Source organism: Callospermophilus lateralis, chromosome 3, assembly GCF_048772815.1.
Source record: "Callospermophilus lateralis isolate mCalLat2 chromosome 3, mCalLat2.hap1, whole genome shotgun sequence".
Taxonomy (NCBI): Eukaryota; Metazoa; Chordata; class Mammalia; order Rodentia; family Sciuridae; genus Callospermophilus; species Callospermophilus lateralis.
In genome coordinates, this window is record NC_135307.1 from 87,977,177 (window position 1) to 87,992,670 (window position 15,494).

The following is a 15,494-nucleotide window of genomic DNA, read 5'->3' on the forward strand; positions in this document are numbered from 1 at the left end:
CTCCAGCTCAATTTTGTATTTTATTTAGAGACAGGGTCTCAGAGTTGCTTAGCACCTTGCTTTTACTGAGGCTGGCTTTGAAGTCACCATCCTCCTGTCTCAGCCTCTGGTAAACACAAATACAATTGGCTTTCTTATACTGATTTGTATGCTGGGACTGTGACAAACATACAAGTTTTGTTTTTTATGGATTCCTTATTATTTTCTACAAAGGATCATTCCATCTCTGAATAAAGGCAGTTTTATTTCTCCCAATCGGGATGTCTTATGTTTCTCTACCTTTATTTATTCCTACTGGCTACCCCCTCTACTACAAAGTTGAACAGAATAAGTTGAATAGAAACGGTGGGAGTATATGTCCTTGCTGTGTTCCTGATCTTTTATTTTTTTAATTTTTATTTTTTTGTTTTTTAAATTATTTTGTAGTTGTAAACAGAATGCCCCTATTTTATGTTTATTTTTATGCGGTGCCAAGGATCAAACCCAGTGCCTCACACATGCTAGGCAAGCGATCTGCCACTGAGCAGCAGCCCCAGCCCCATGTGTTCCTGATCTAAAGACAACATATAAGCTGGGAACAATTGCCAACATTTAGGCTTTTTAAGAATGCAACTGGATCGCTGGTCGCGGTGGCACAATTCCTATAATCCGAGCAACTCGGGAGGCTGAGGCAGGAATCGTAAATCAAGGCCAGCTTCAGCAATTTAGCAAGGTCCTAAACAATTTAACGAGATCCTGCCTCTAAATAAATAAATAAATAGATAGATAGATAGATAAATAAATGGGGCTGGGAATGTGGCTCGGTGGTTGAGCCCCTCTGGGTTCAATCCCTGGTCAAAAAAAAAAAAAAAAAAGTGTAACTGGATCAAAGCCAGAGACCAAGTGGAACCATTGTTTCCCTAAGTGTTGTGTTAACGCCTAGAATTAATAAACTTCGGATCTGAGAATGAAATCATTAGTACTATACTTTAACCTAATAGTAGCTTAAAATAGTCACACCTTTAATCACACTATCTCAGTAAGATGTGACACTGCTTCTTCGCGGAAATAATTTTACATTCCTAAAAAATGAATTACAAAGGCTTTTCCCCAATTACCTCAATCCAATGACCTAATCTATCAAAAAAAAAAAAAAAAAAGATCGAATGAGGGAAGAACGCTATTGATTGACGTGCATTTCAGCCAACCTGTGGCGGAAGACGAACGCGCGCGCGAGAAAGCAAGCCGTTGTCCAATCAATACTCAGGAAGGGGCGGGGATTGTGGGAGCCGCCCGTCGCCGGGTTGGCAGACGTGAGAAGAAGCGAAGATGGCGGAGTGAGGAGCGCCTCGGCCATTTGGCCGTTTGGCCTCTGGGCCGGGGGCGTGAGGCCCCCGGGAAGCTGACTGCGTCTGATGGACCATGTGAGGTGAGCCGAGAAGAGGGGACAAGGAGGCTGTGTCTTGCCCAGCCGTCCGGGCCCCGAGTGTGCGGGAGCCTGCTGGTAACAGAGCCCTTCCAAGCTGGAATTGCCATCCTTGGCCGCCCCAGGGCACTCCACACCGCCGTCCCGGTGTGTCCCTCAGTCTACTTGTTCAAGCCTCCTCCCGGCTCCCCGCCCTTCCCTGTGCCTTGCCTTTGCCTGCCATTGTGTTTCGGTTTGTTCCTAGGGGATTTCACACATACTGGGCTTTCGTGGCAGCCGATTGTCGGCCACCGATTTTTTTTTTTTTTTAAGAATTTCTTTGTTCTATTGATTTATTTTCATCTTTTGTCTCACGACTTGGTGTCCACGCTGTTGTCTAAGGCTCCAGTGTCATTTGAGGCCTTTTGTGGCCCTGAGTATTTTTTTCTCCAGCCCGTTGACCTTGAGATTTCGTGTAACAGGTTACCCCTGGATTTTCATTAGCGTTTGTGTACCTCAGACATCCCCTCGAACCTATAGTATATCCAATCGCTTCTGCTCCTACCTCCCAAACTTTTATGATCCCGAGAAAGCAGCTTTGTCCTTGACCTCGAAAGTCTTATAATGGCTGTATGACTCTTTAATTTCGGCTGAAGCTAGGTCACAATGGTATTCCTGTTGATTTCTGATCCAAAAGTAAGGGAGTGAGTTTACAGAGCTTTTTTAAACAAAGAGAAATAGTTTGGACAATGTTATTAGAAAGTAATTTGTGTAAGGTGTTCAGGTTGCATAGCATCAATACTGTCAGACATTTGTATTCTTTTCCTTTTTAACTCTATGGGGTATCTGTTCCTAATTTGGAGTGTTATAACCCCTGTTGGATCTGGATCTCATTTAAATTCCATTCGTGTCTGTTAATGGGTTTCTGAATTGGTAAGGCCTTATTAAAACTGTGACAGGTTAGTTGAGTCAAGTTCAAATGGAAATATTAATACAAATGAATGTTTTTTTATAGATTATGTGCTCTTTGCTGGCCCTGGATTTAGGAGAGCTGAAAATAGCGTAAAGAAGCACTTCTAGGATTCCATCTCTTAGGTCCCCTTCTTCCTCCGGGAGAAGTCTTTTCTGCTGTCCTTTAATAAACTTCTAATTTTCCACTCTGAGGAAAAAAAAAAAAAAGAAGCACTTCTAATTGAGACTTTTTTGTTGCTTTTGTCCGTTTTTTCATTTCATCCAAGAGAAGGAAAAAAAAGCTGGCCAGAAGAAAATAATGTAACATTCTTACAGAGGAGAGTGTATGTACACTAAAGCAAAGGTTTTAAGTAGATGACTATAAACTACTGGAAATATTATGCACCATTATACATTTTCCGGGGAGGAACAAAGTTCGATAGTCTCATCAGGAAAAGAGGAAAGTGTTTCATAAATCTACCACTTCAAGAGTTTTGACATCTTTTGAAAGTAGGTGCCAGTGCAGTAGAGAGTAACTTTTTGCTAACTGTTTCTTCTGAATTGTTTGTATTAGTGATTTTTTAAAATATTTATTTTTTAGTTGTAGTTGGACACAATATCTTCATTATTTAGTGAGGTCTGGAGGATCGAACCCAGGGCCTCACACATGCTAGGCTCTGCTGCTGAGCCACAATCCCAGCCCCTGTATTAGTGAGTTTTTTATAGTAGTACATATAGCACCAGTGATGGCTATATCCTTACCTTAATGTTATTTTTATTTTTCAGAATTCTTGTCACACAGGATGAACACTTTCCTTACATTTAGGTGCTTTTTATTCATCTCAAAACAAAATTCTGAACTCAGGATGTGGCCGGTAAGTAGCAGTAGGCTAATCATTTCAAATAATATTTAAGCAGCAACAAAAGATGAATACTAAATTGACTATAAATTATTGATAGCTGAGTACTTGATTTACATATATGTATCCTTGTTTTTTAAAAAGACAGGGTCTTGCTATGTTGCCCTCCTGGCCCTAAACTCATGGACTCAGATGATTCTCCTGCCTCAGCCTCCCTAGTATCTGGGACTACAGACTGCCACTGCTCCTGGCGCATATTCTGTATTTTAACAGAAGCAATATAAAAAATTTAAAAAGGAAAAATTTGATCAGTTACCTAACCTATAATTTTTCATTGGCTATCAGAAACATAGGTTTAATTAGATGGAAGGAAATGAACTGATTAAAAAATAAATATTACTGTGCAAGTTTTAGAATGTATTCACTTAGATTTCATTGTTATTTTTTTTTAAAGAGAGAGAGAGAGAGAGAATTTTATTATTTATTTTTTTTTAGTTTTCGGCGGACACAACATCTTTGTTTGTATGTGGTGCTGAGGCTCGAACCCGGCCGCACGCATGCCAGGCGAGCGCGCCACCGTATGAGCCACATCCCCAGCCCCTCATTGTTATTTTTTTCAAAGTACTGGCTATCAAAACCATGCCTTGCCCATGCTAGGCAAGCTCTCTACCACTGAGCTACTTCCCCAGCCCTAGGTCTTTTTTAATGTTGATGTTTATAGCTGTACATTTGCCTCTTAGTGTTACTTTCACTATATACATAATTTTTTTTTTTTGCTTTTATATATGGGAGCTTGCATCCAGAAGCACTTTACCGATGAGCCACATCCCCCAGCCCTCTGTATTTTGAGACAGGGTTTGCTAAGTTGCTTAGGGCCTCAATAAGTTTCTGAGGCTGGTCTTGACCTTGTGATCTTCCTGCCTTAGCCTCCCAAGTTGCTGGGATTATAGGTGTCCGTAAAAATTTTTAGTATTTTTTTTCTCATTTATCTCAAGATATTTTCTAATTTCTCTTCTGATTTTTTTCTTTCACCCATTGATTATTTAGATAGAGTTTACTTTCCATTGGCTCACTGATTTTAAATTCTGAGAATTTAAGGTTCCCAGGACAAAGCCAGTTAAATTCTTTACCATACAATAGAGTGTCCCTGATACATTGTCAGAGGAGACTATAGAAAGTTTTGAATACCAAGAGACAAGTCACATGGAACTATTTTAGAGGCAGGCTTTATTTTGTTTCTTTTTATGTGGGGCTGAGGATTGAATGTGTGCCTCACACATGCTAGGCAAGCGCTCTGCCACTGAGTTATAGCCCCAGCCCCCTAGTAAGGTTTTTTAATAACAAAGTTACTTCTTATCAGTAGCACCAAGCAAGTGACTTCAGAGACTCAAAAGTGTAGCAAAACACTAGCTTTATAGGGAATTTACTTGTACATTTTGTGCATCAAAGTATATAGTTCTGGTTTCCTTCCCTATATCTAGAACTTGTGTCTTTTTACATTTTTATCTATGTTGACGAGGTATATTTAGAGTTGATAACAGAACTGCCTAATGGCTGAGTTAGCCTAAGCCTAAATTTCTGTATGAAACAGCCCTGCTGCCCATAGGTTCTTTTTTTTTTTTTTTTTTTTTTAAATATATTTGTAGTTGTAGATGGACACTACGTTTATTATTTATGTGGTGCTGAGGATTGAACCCGGTGCCTCACACGTAGAGGCAAGCGCCCTACCACTGAGCTACAACCCTAGCCCTGTCCACACTCTTTTTTTTTTTTTTTAAATATGTATTTTCTTTATTTTTTATGTGGTACTGAGGATTGAACCCAGGGCCCCTGTACATGCTAAGCAAGCGCACTACTCCTGAGCCACAATCCCAGCCCTTGTCTATAGAGTCTTAAGGTTGTGAATCTTCTGTCCTCTTCATTTCCGTTGCTGCTTTTGCAACAAATGCAAATTTTTTTCTCCTCCTTCTGATTTGCTGCTGAATTAATTTACATTTTTCTTTCTTAGGCTTTCAATCAGAACTTGTCTTCAATCTTCAGGTGTGCTAGGGATTGAACCCAGGGGCTCTTAACATTGAGCTACATCCCCAGCCCTTTTTATTTTTTATTTTGAGACAAGGTTTTGCTGAGTTGCTTAGGGCCTTGCTTAAGTAACTGAGGCTGGCCTCAAGTTTGTGATCCTTCTGCCTTAGCTTTACATGTAGCTGGGATTACATGTGTGTGTCATCATGCCCGGCTATTTTCTATTTGGTGCTGAGGACTAAACCCAGGGCCTCAGACATGCTAGGCGAGCACTCTACTGCTGAACCACAACCTCAGCCCGTTTTTTTTGTTGTTGTTGTTTGGGTTTTTTTTTTTTTTTTTTGGTAAATGGATCTTTATTTATTCATTTATATGTGGTGCTGAGGATTGAACCCAGGGCCTCACACATGCCAGACAAGTGCTGTACCACTGAGCTACAACCCCAGCCTCTGTTGTTTTTATTTTTAAAGGTATTTTTCAAAATACATGAAAATAGGGCTGGGGCTATAGCTCAGTGGTCGAGCGCCTGCCTTGCATGTGTGAGGCCCTGGGTTCGATCCTCAGTACCACGAAAAAATGAATAAGTAAAGATATTGTATCCATCTACAACTAAATAAATGTTTTTTTAAAAACACATGAAACAGACTAAAAACAGTGCACTAGATAACGAATTAGCCAGTAGCTTTAGACCATTTTTGTAAACTGAAATAATTTAAGATTTTGTTATATATGATTTGTTTTTCTCATACATAGCAAAACTTATTATTCTAACTATTTCAAGTATATAATTTATTGATATTAAGTATGTCCCATATTATCCCATAACTGGTATCTATTTGTGAAATTTTTATATCATCTCAAATTCTACCAATTAATCAATAACTCCTCACCTGTTCTACCCACTCAAACCCAAATCATCCCTATTCTTTCTATCCCTATGAATTTGCTTACTTAGGTATCTCATATGAGTGGAATTGTATGGTACTTATGAATTTGTGTCTGAATTATTTTTGTAAATATAACAGTTCAGCAGCAATGAACTGGATTTATTTTTTACATGCTTGCATTTGGTGACCAAATATTATATATTGTCTCATCATTTATTTATTTTTTTAGTTGTAGGTAGACACAATACCTTTACTTTATTTTTATGTGGTGCTGAACATCAAACCCAGTGCCTCATGCATACTAGGCAAACATTCTACCTCTGAGCCACAACTCCAGCCCTGTATATTGTCTTATGATTATATTTTTACAAAAAAAAAAAAAAATTTGCATACTGTTGTTCTTTTTTTTTTAATCTTTATTTTGTTTATTTATTTTTAATGTGGTACTGAGGATCTAACCTGATGCCACACACATGCAAGGCAGGTGCTTTACCACTGAGCTACAGCCCCAGACCCTTACTATTGTTGTTATACAGCTGAAAGTAAGATGAGCCAGGCTCATTCAGAGCCAGCCTTAGTAACTTAGTGAGGCCCTGAGCAACTTAGTGAGACCTGTCTCAAAATAGAAAATAAAAAGGGCTGGGGATGTAATTAAGTACCTCTTGATTCAATCCCCAGTTTTTAAAAAAAGACAATATTGAATTTGGTGTGACGGTTGGACATTTTCTTATAAAGTATAATCCAAAGTATTAGTTTCTTTATGTTTTAAATATTATTTTAAAAAGTAAGCTCATGTAGAAGAAGTACCTGTCCTAATCTTTCTATTTTTAATTTATTTCGTATTTCTAGGTATTTCCATGTTGTCTTCTAGAGCGGGTAGTCCTGCTTCTTTTATCCAGCCACTTTCCCTACTGAAATATGGATACCTTTCTACACATTACCTCCATGGTTTGGATTGGAAAAGATTGCTTTTCTTTTGTTCCACCTTTCAAATTCAACACAGAAAGAAACCCTTAGGTTGCAGTTATCCTGCTGACTTCTCCCGGAAGAAAAAAAGCAATTGATGGGTCTTCTGCAATTTGCTTAATTATCAAAAAATTATTTTGCAAGCTGAAGGCTGACGTTTAATTTGAAACAGGTGCTTAGGTCATGGTATTTGTGAATTCTTAGCCTTTTGCTCCAAACAAGAAGACTAATAAATGGCAAGTATGGATGACTTCAGGTTTTTTGAAAATGTCTTCCAGTTTCGGCCACTATTATGATAAGCACATTTGAGACTGCGGCAGTAAATTCCAAATATTTGTTGTAATTTGAAAAGAAAAAGATGTTAAAAAGTTACATATATCTCTATATCCTGGTTCATCTTGTGACAGATTTACTGGATAGAAATGAAGGTCCAGTTTTGCAGTTAACCCTTTGGTGTGATAAAGAAGCATAAAGACAAGATATCAAGATTGATTTCATATCTGATACCTAAAGAGATTCTGTACAAATACATATTTTTACATGTGTAAATCCACATTTTTGGATGAAAGGAGGGGTTTTTCTCCTGGAGACAGAACCTGTTATTTACTTTTTCAAGTCTTGGAACATTTGCTCTTTTTAAATTTTTTCATTCTTCTACAGAAGGACCAGATTGTGTAGCAGCTAAGTGAGTGCATGCTTACGTTTAGTTAAAAGAATGTTAAAAGCGAACAACCCAGTTTGAGTCCATGATGGAACCCTGTTCACCTTCCTAAGATGAGAGGCTGCTGTATTACAGTTTTATTCATCCTGTTTTGTGGAGTCATATAGCACAGTAGAGTTAGTTTTCCATGTGGCCAAAACTGGAAGAAAAGTAGCACGAGTAGTTTTTTAGATAAGAAGGTGAGATGGACCCTATAGTATGACCTGCTTTCAACTTTGGACATAGAAGAGAAGAAAAAGATAATGAGAAGTTTCCATATAACTCCTTTTTCCTAAAAAAAAAGAAAAATGTCTTATGTAGCACCATTTGACTTTTTTGGAATTTTACATTACATAGTTCCATTTTTTATAAAGTCACAAGTAACTCTTTTCTCAACCCAGATGGGTACTTGGATTTATTTTTCTAGGTGGTAGGTGTAATGTTAAACTGAAAAGGCTGGGACTCAGGTAAATTTCCCCAGTTGGAATTGGATTTTCTCATTACCGAGTGGGTCTATCTCAGAACCAATGTTGTCAATCCACTGGTTGTTTCATTGTAGATTAAGAAGAAATTCAGGATCTGAAAAAAAAAAAAACCTCAAATAAGAAAAATAGTTCCACTAAGAAATGTGGATTTTGTGTTTCGTTCATTATAGATTGAGAAGAAATTCAGGGTTTGGGGGGAAAAAAAACAAGAAATAAGGATCTTCCTTCCTTTTTTCCCCTTTAACAGTTATATGATGAAGATTAGAGTGGAAAACTGTTCTTGCTTTCAAACAAACAGGAGCATTGTATGATGTCAAGCCTTTCATAAGAAGCATGGACACTTTATTAATGATTCTTAGTAGAGAAAGAATTTTAAACTTACTAGATGAAATTAAGAACAGGTAGTATAATTAGATCATCTTTGTTTTCTGGAATGGTTGCTGCGGGCCATGGGTGCGATGATGTTGGGAACACAGGGCAGATTTACCAAAAACTGAGAGTGATAGAAATTGCCAAAAATGGGAAATGTTGAGCATTGTTATGATTAGATTGGTGAACTAATTTGATTTAGAATAAAAAATTTTTTTCACAAAATACATAATGTAGATAAAATATATAATTTTTTAAAAATTTCTTTTAATGTAGAGCATTTACTGAGAGAGATAAGAGAAATAACTTTTGTTAAATGTAACTTAGATTTTTCTTTAAATAACCCCTTATGCCACTTCTTGATATTTTCCTTTACTATTTTGGACTTGTTAAAGACTGAAAGCCTATATATATATATCCCACTGTTATGTTGGGAATGTCATCATGGAGAATTTGTACCTTCTAGGTGTCATATCCATCTCCCCCATGTCTTGGCAACTTTTTGGGTAGGGTCATGGGGCAAGGGATATAAGCACCAATGGAACAACTCTGATCCACTTGTTTGAACAGATGTCAGACCTGCCTCCTTCAGCATTTTTTCAACTAATAGCTGAGAACCAGTGTTAATGATATCTTTCAAAGGAAATGTTTCCACATCTTACATGATTGACATTAGATGACGTTTAACAACATGGGCATATTCCAGTTGTAGTTGCCCAGTATTTACTTAATACATTTGCATTTTTCTCTGGTCTATGTTGGTCCCTTTCTTGATGGTAAAAACTTAATTTTAGAAATGCTTCAATCTGCATTTGTGCTTCCTTTGCTTTGCTCATCCATGTTAGCTGGCAGTTTATCTTTTGAAAAGTCAAACAAAAACGGGATATGTGCAATAGAAATATATATATGTATATTTTAATACTTGTGGACAAATGTTACAAGTTGTTTAAGAACAACAAAATCACCAATGTCTTCCATTTTGAGATGTGTATAGTTTTGTAAGCATTAGTGCTTGGTAGCATATTATAGTGCCATGTTAGGGGTTAGTGCATGTTCCTAGTAATAATTTTAAACTTCAGGATGAGTTATTGATAATAACCAATAGTGTAAAAAGAGTTGAAACTATATAAGACTTTTTTTTTCTTCCCATAAATACCTGAATCTGTGATATTCTCCCTGGGGAAAGGAGATTAAGGACAAAAACAATTGTTCAGTAGAAATGTGGGTTCACCATTAGAAACATCGTATTTGAGGATATAAATGCTTTCCATGAGCTGGCTAGAAACAGCTAGCCTTGTATCTCACAAAACCTCAAGTCAAAATGAGGCCCCATTTTCATGATTCTGTGTTGCTGTTAATTTGAGGTCAATTTGTTCTTATACTGTTTTCATATTATGTCTTGGGTTCATTCTTACTCCTTTTGCATCTACAAATAGTTTAACATTCTGCATGTCCTACTAAGATGCTTTAATTGCTTCATTGAGTGCTTATATAATCTGCAGACTATTTACTAATCCTGTCAGCAGCATGTGTGTTAATGCAAGAATAATATCAATGGTTTGGGAGTGTCCTAGATTGTTTCAGTCTCTTCTATTTCTGAATCTGCTAAATTGTGTACTGATGGGATTCCAGACCTTTTCATGAGCATTGGAAACATAGTTAAATGGAACTTAACCTACGTTGCCATATAATAATAAGTGGACTCTTGCCCTTGGTTACAGTAAGCTACAGATAACTTTCCCTTTTTTCTGTTTTCCCTTATAGAAATAAAACAGTCATTTTTGTTTTGAAAGCAAAAGATAGTTTTTTGTAAAAAGAAATTCCTACCTCTAATCGTCGTCTTGAGAACTGGGAATTGTTAGTTTTCTGAAGTGTTTTTCAAATCTCAGTACTAAGAGTCCATGAATTGTTAGCACAGATTCTACATTAGAAAGCTAGGAAATGCAAAACTGTTCTAATGTGGTGCATCCTCATGAACAAGCAATCTATAATAAGTAGATTTTAGTAGTAAATCTCTGGAGGACCCAGGTTTAGATCCCTATAGTGTACTTAAAGTTTTGTGCCTGGGAAGATCCATTTCTGAAAAGAATTTTAAAATTTAAAACTCTGAAAAAGGTAATGAATATAAAACAGCACAGTGTATAGGAAAGGAAATTTCTATTGCAAAAATTTTTAAAAAAGCCATAAAATGAACTAATAATTTTCAAGAGGTAGATTTTTAGCAGCAATAACGGTTTTGCATGTATAATACACTGCATTTGCTGTATAAGTAGACTTAAGTGATTACTACTTGAGTTTGTGGGACTCTGTGATCAACAGAGTTAACAAAATGAAAAAGATGATCTAGGTACAGAGCATATAAAAGGTACTTTCTTTTAATTAAAACAGTATGAATGTATGCTATATCTGTATGAGAAATAACTTTTGTGTCTGTTTCAAGGTTAAAGACCCTATTTGTTTCTTAAAGCAGAGGGTTGGAGTTATTGAAGTGAAATTTTTTTAGTGGAAACAAATGCACTCTATCTACAGCCCCAGTGAAGTCAAGGTGGGGTTTTTGCTTTGGTTTTTCCATGTTACAATAGGTATTTACTATATAGAATGGTATTCTCTTCTGCTTTGTCACCTTTCTCTTTTGGCTTCCTGGGTACATTTTTAAAGAGGAAAAGTGTGTGTGTGTGTGTGTGTGAGAGAGATTAGAGTTAAAAAAAATTTTTTTAAAGCCAAGAACTTGTTTAGCTTGCTTTTCCTCATGTTTATGATTAAGGAAGTTATGATTTAAAGGTAAGAAGCAGAAGGACTGGGGAATAGCCAAAGACTATTGGTTTTGTGATACCTTGTTTAATGCAGTTGTGACAATGCCTGTGGCCTTTGACTACTTATTTTAAGGAGAACCTAGCAAACTACTTTCCTGATCTGAGGAATTGCACAGCTCACTTCAGGATGTAACAGTGAAACTAGGGTGACTTCTTACTTACTTTACCTCATGTCCAAGCTTGGCCATTGAGCACCTTGAAGGTCCCTGAAAAGGTCTGTGTACCTTTGTTTTCCTGGGGCAGGGGGACTAAAAGATAAGCATTATAGATTTCGGAATCACTTGAATCTTTAATTCTTATATGGCAACTCCAATGGACAAGGAAGGGCTATATTGATTGTAGCTTCTCTTTAAATGTCCTATACTGTTAGTCCATGTTAGACATTGGAACAGTCAAGCAATATTTAGACATCTGCATGATCATGAGGACATGGCTACTAATTACATTGATGTCAACACTTCACTTATTTCAAACAGTTAAAGATTATCCTTAACAACCATGTTGTTAATAGTTCTGACCGCTAAAGTATGCTACAAGTTTTTGTAGTCTCAAAGTATGTGGTTAAATGCTTTTCAAAGTTATTGTAGTCTCATGTTTACTCTTTATGTACCTGTCATATGCAAAATATGAAGAGACCCTTGGCCTTCAGGAGTTTACATTCTCATGGTGCTGTTGGTGCAAGCAAATTGCTTCTAGTTTTTTCAGAACATTGCTTGGCTATTAATTATACAATTTGGAAGAATCCCTTGGCTAATAGTTTTAAAAAGCAGAGGGCTATGCTAAATTTCAGGGCACTGATGCTTGAGTTTACATTGTATTAGCTCTGCTCTTCAACTATTTTTCCCCAGGGAGCTGTACAGGTAATGCTCATTAATGTGAATCAGAAAAGAAACTATTCTGCCCAAGAGCTTCTTCATCATCCCATATATTACATAAGTTTTTCTATGATATGGCTGTCAATAAATGGCCAAGAAAACTTAAGACTACATAAGACTGTGCATCTCTTAATTCTCTTTTCTTTATCTAAGGGTTTTACATGGTTCTTTATCCAAAAGGGCCAGGATTTACATATAAGCCTTTTATAACTGAAGTGGTCCTAAATTTAAACTTTTTGTGTATGCTTATACTTCTTTTTTGAAGTAGCATTGTGAAGATGTGGAGCACCTGCTTGCATTTCTAAGTAATTACTTTATTAACTCAAATTTTCAGTTGAAATTTTGCATGTCTCCTTGTTATTTTCCATAATTCTTCTGAATCAAGGGTTTTACTCTGCATGTTTATTAAAGCTGGGTCTGATTGAAACTATAAGCAATAGTGGTGGGTCCATATTGATTTTAGAATACTAATATTCTAATGCATGATTGAAGTTTTTCAGTGTTATGTGGTTATTATTAGTAATTTTATATATGCATTTAATAATGAAGCAATAGATACTTAAACCAATAGCTTGAATTTATTGAATTATTAGTTTTAATTTTCTAATTAAAATTATCTTACTTCCATTCAAAATGGGAAGTCAAAGATATAAACAGGGGCACCCACAAGACATTCAAACTGTCAGGATTAGGGCATAACATTGCTTACCCTAACCTCTTTCCTAGTCCCAATAGACCCCCCCCCCAAGCATGTTTGAAAACAAGACACAAACTAAGCATGTTGAATGAGCTGCAGTGGCTATAATAATCAGAAAGGTGCAGAGATTCAGAAAGGATAGCAACGTAGTAGGGAATTAGTGTGCAGTCTGTAAAGGTATGGGGTTTGTCTGATAAGGTTTATGTAGACTTGTTTGGAGTTTCTTAAAACTAGTTATTGAGCCAGGCATGGTGGCACGCCCCTGTAATCCCAGCAGCTCAGGAGGCTGAGGCAGGAGGATCACAAATTCAATTTCAGACTCAACAATTTGACTAGACCCTATCAAAAAAATAAAAAGGGCTGGGGATGGGGTAAAGTGCCTCTGGGTTCAATCTCCAGTATTCGCCCCTCCTGGGAGGGGAGAAAAACTAGTATCTTGAGCCAAGTGTTGTGGCACATACCTGACTTCCAACTACTTAGGAGACTAAGGGGAGGAAATTACTTGAGCTTGGGATTTTGAGACCCACGTGGGCACCATAGTGAAATCACATCACAAAAAGGAATATATGCATAGTTTAGATGTTTTAAGCAACTGTTCTGGATGATACTGATCAGCTATAAGGGATCCTGCAAGGGAGACTTTCATTTATGTTATGAAATTGCTGATATGTAGTTTCTTTCTTGTTACTGTATTCAAAACTTTTTTATTATTAATAACCAGAGTTTTATGCCTGATTTGGTGAGAATGCAGTTTCTTCCCTAAGAGTTTTTGATCCCAGGTACACAGGTGAAAACTTTTCTCTTTAAAAAATAAGGATAACCTTGACATTTATTTCATGAAAAAACATCAGCTTATTGTGGTATCATAAGGGCTACGTAGCACAGTGGTGGAGTGCTTTCCTAACATGCAAGGCCCTGGGTTGCAAAAGAAAACAAGAACCTAGAAGTAGTAACCCTAGTGATTATAAGAAATAATGTACAAATGTAATTCATAATGTCTGAAAGAAGCCTAAATAGAGAATTCAGGATAAGACTACATGATTTTCACTAGGCTCTTCCAGGTTTCATGTTCTATGATTGAAATCAACTTTGTATTTGCTTCAGGACTTTACTACACATATCTTTGGGATGTATTAAATGGAATGGTGATTTCAGTGGTTCAGAATTTATTTAGGTTTGTCATTAAGATGTTTGCTTTCTACAGAAATATAGAAAGTGAGGTGTATCCCGTATGTAAATGTTCTTTGCCACTTACTGATAACGTGTCTGCCAATCAATAAAGATTTAAGGTCTAGACTCTCCCTGTTATTCACTAAGCATATTTAGATTATTTGGAAAATGAAAATTCAAACGAAATTTCTCCAGAAACTAAATTTTACTCATTTAAAGGAATAGTTGGCTTATGATTGTGATTTTCACAATGTTTTTCTCCTATGGCATGGCGTGTCATCAATTAAAATACATTTTAGGGTTGGTGTGTAGCTCAATGGTAGATCCCTGGCTAGCGTGCCTGAGTACCTGGGTCCAATCCCCAGAATCTCAAAAAAGAAATTTTTTTTTCTTTATCCCAAGGGTCAGGAAGATATTCTGGCACTGATCTCAATCTTTAAACAGTTCAGTCTTGTCGTTTATTTTAAAACCACATACTCATCTTCATAATAAAATGTTCAGGATATTAGTGTACATTATCAATAATTTAATTACTGTCCCCTAAGAACAAGACTTGACCACTATATTTATGAGCTATTCTACATATTCCATTGTACCATTGGTCTATAAGATATTAAAAGAATTTTATTGAATATGTTTGAAGTATTACAAAAGGCAGCTTGCTTTTTAATCTATGCATCTTTGGGAGTTTTGAAGAAGATATTTATTCCTTGATGTAAAAAGGAACTGTTTTAAGAGTTGGAAACTCTGCACCTGTGTATATGTATATTTTTAGCAATAAAGCAGCATGGGCTGAGAATGCACTGAAATTTCATTGTGTTATCTGTTATTTGAAAAGGTAATTTTCATTTAATGCTATAAATTGTGATGGTAAAAGCAGCCTTTCCTAGGCCTATGCTGACATTGGCTTTTGGTGTCAAAGGACAAAGGATCTGGGTTTCATGACGCTTTGTGGCACTAAATTGTGACAGTTTCTGGTACATGTTGTCCAGTGGAACAGAGAGCCATCAGGAGAAATATCATTTTTGAACTTAAACAGTTCCTGCTTTACCTTCAGGGTCAACATTGTTACATCTATGAACAAATAAATGCTTAGTTCTGGTCAACAGTCAGTATAATAAATGATAAAACTATTCCAGAAGCTGGGCATGTTTGGTGCATGCCTGTAATCCCAGCGACTCATGAGGCTGAGACAGGAAGATTGCAAGTTTGAGGTCAAACTTGGCAATTTACTGAGGACCTAAGCAACTTAGCAAGACCTTGTCTCAAAAAATGGCAGAGGATGTAGCTCAGTGGTAAAGCAATCTCCAGTAAA

At 36.7% G+C, this 15,494-nt stretch overlaps 1 long non-coding RNA gene across 1 annotated transcript; it reads left to right on the forward strand.

Moving 5' to 3' along the window:
* Positions 1 to 1,284: 1,284 nt before the first annotated feature.
* LOC143395359 (uncharacterized) lies at positions 1,285 to 14,988 on the forward strand. The gene is made up of 3 exons (XR_013090763.1): positions 1,285 to 1,408; positions 3,122 to 3,210; positions 6,954 to 14,988. It is a non-coding gene; the product is annotated as an uncharacterized LOC143395359 (long non-coding RNA).
* Positions 14,989 to 15,494: the final 506 nt, after the last annotated feature.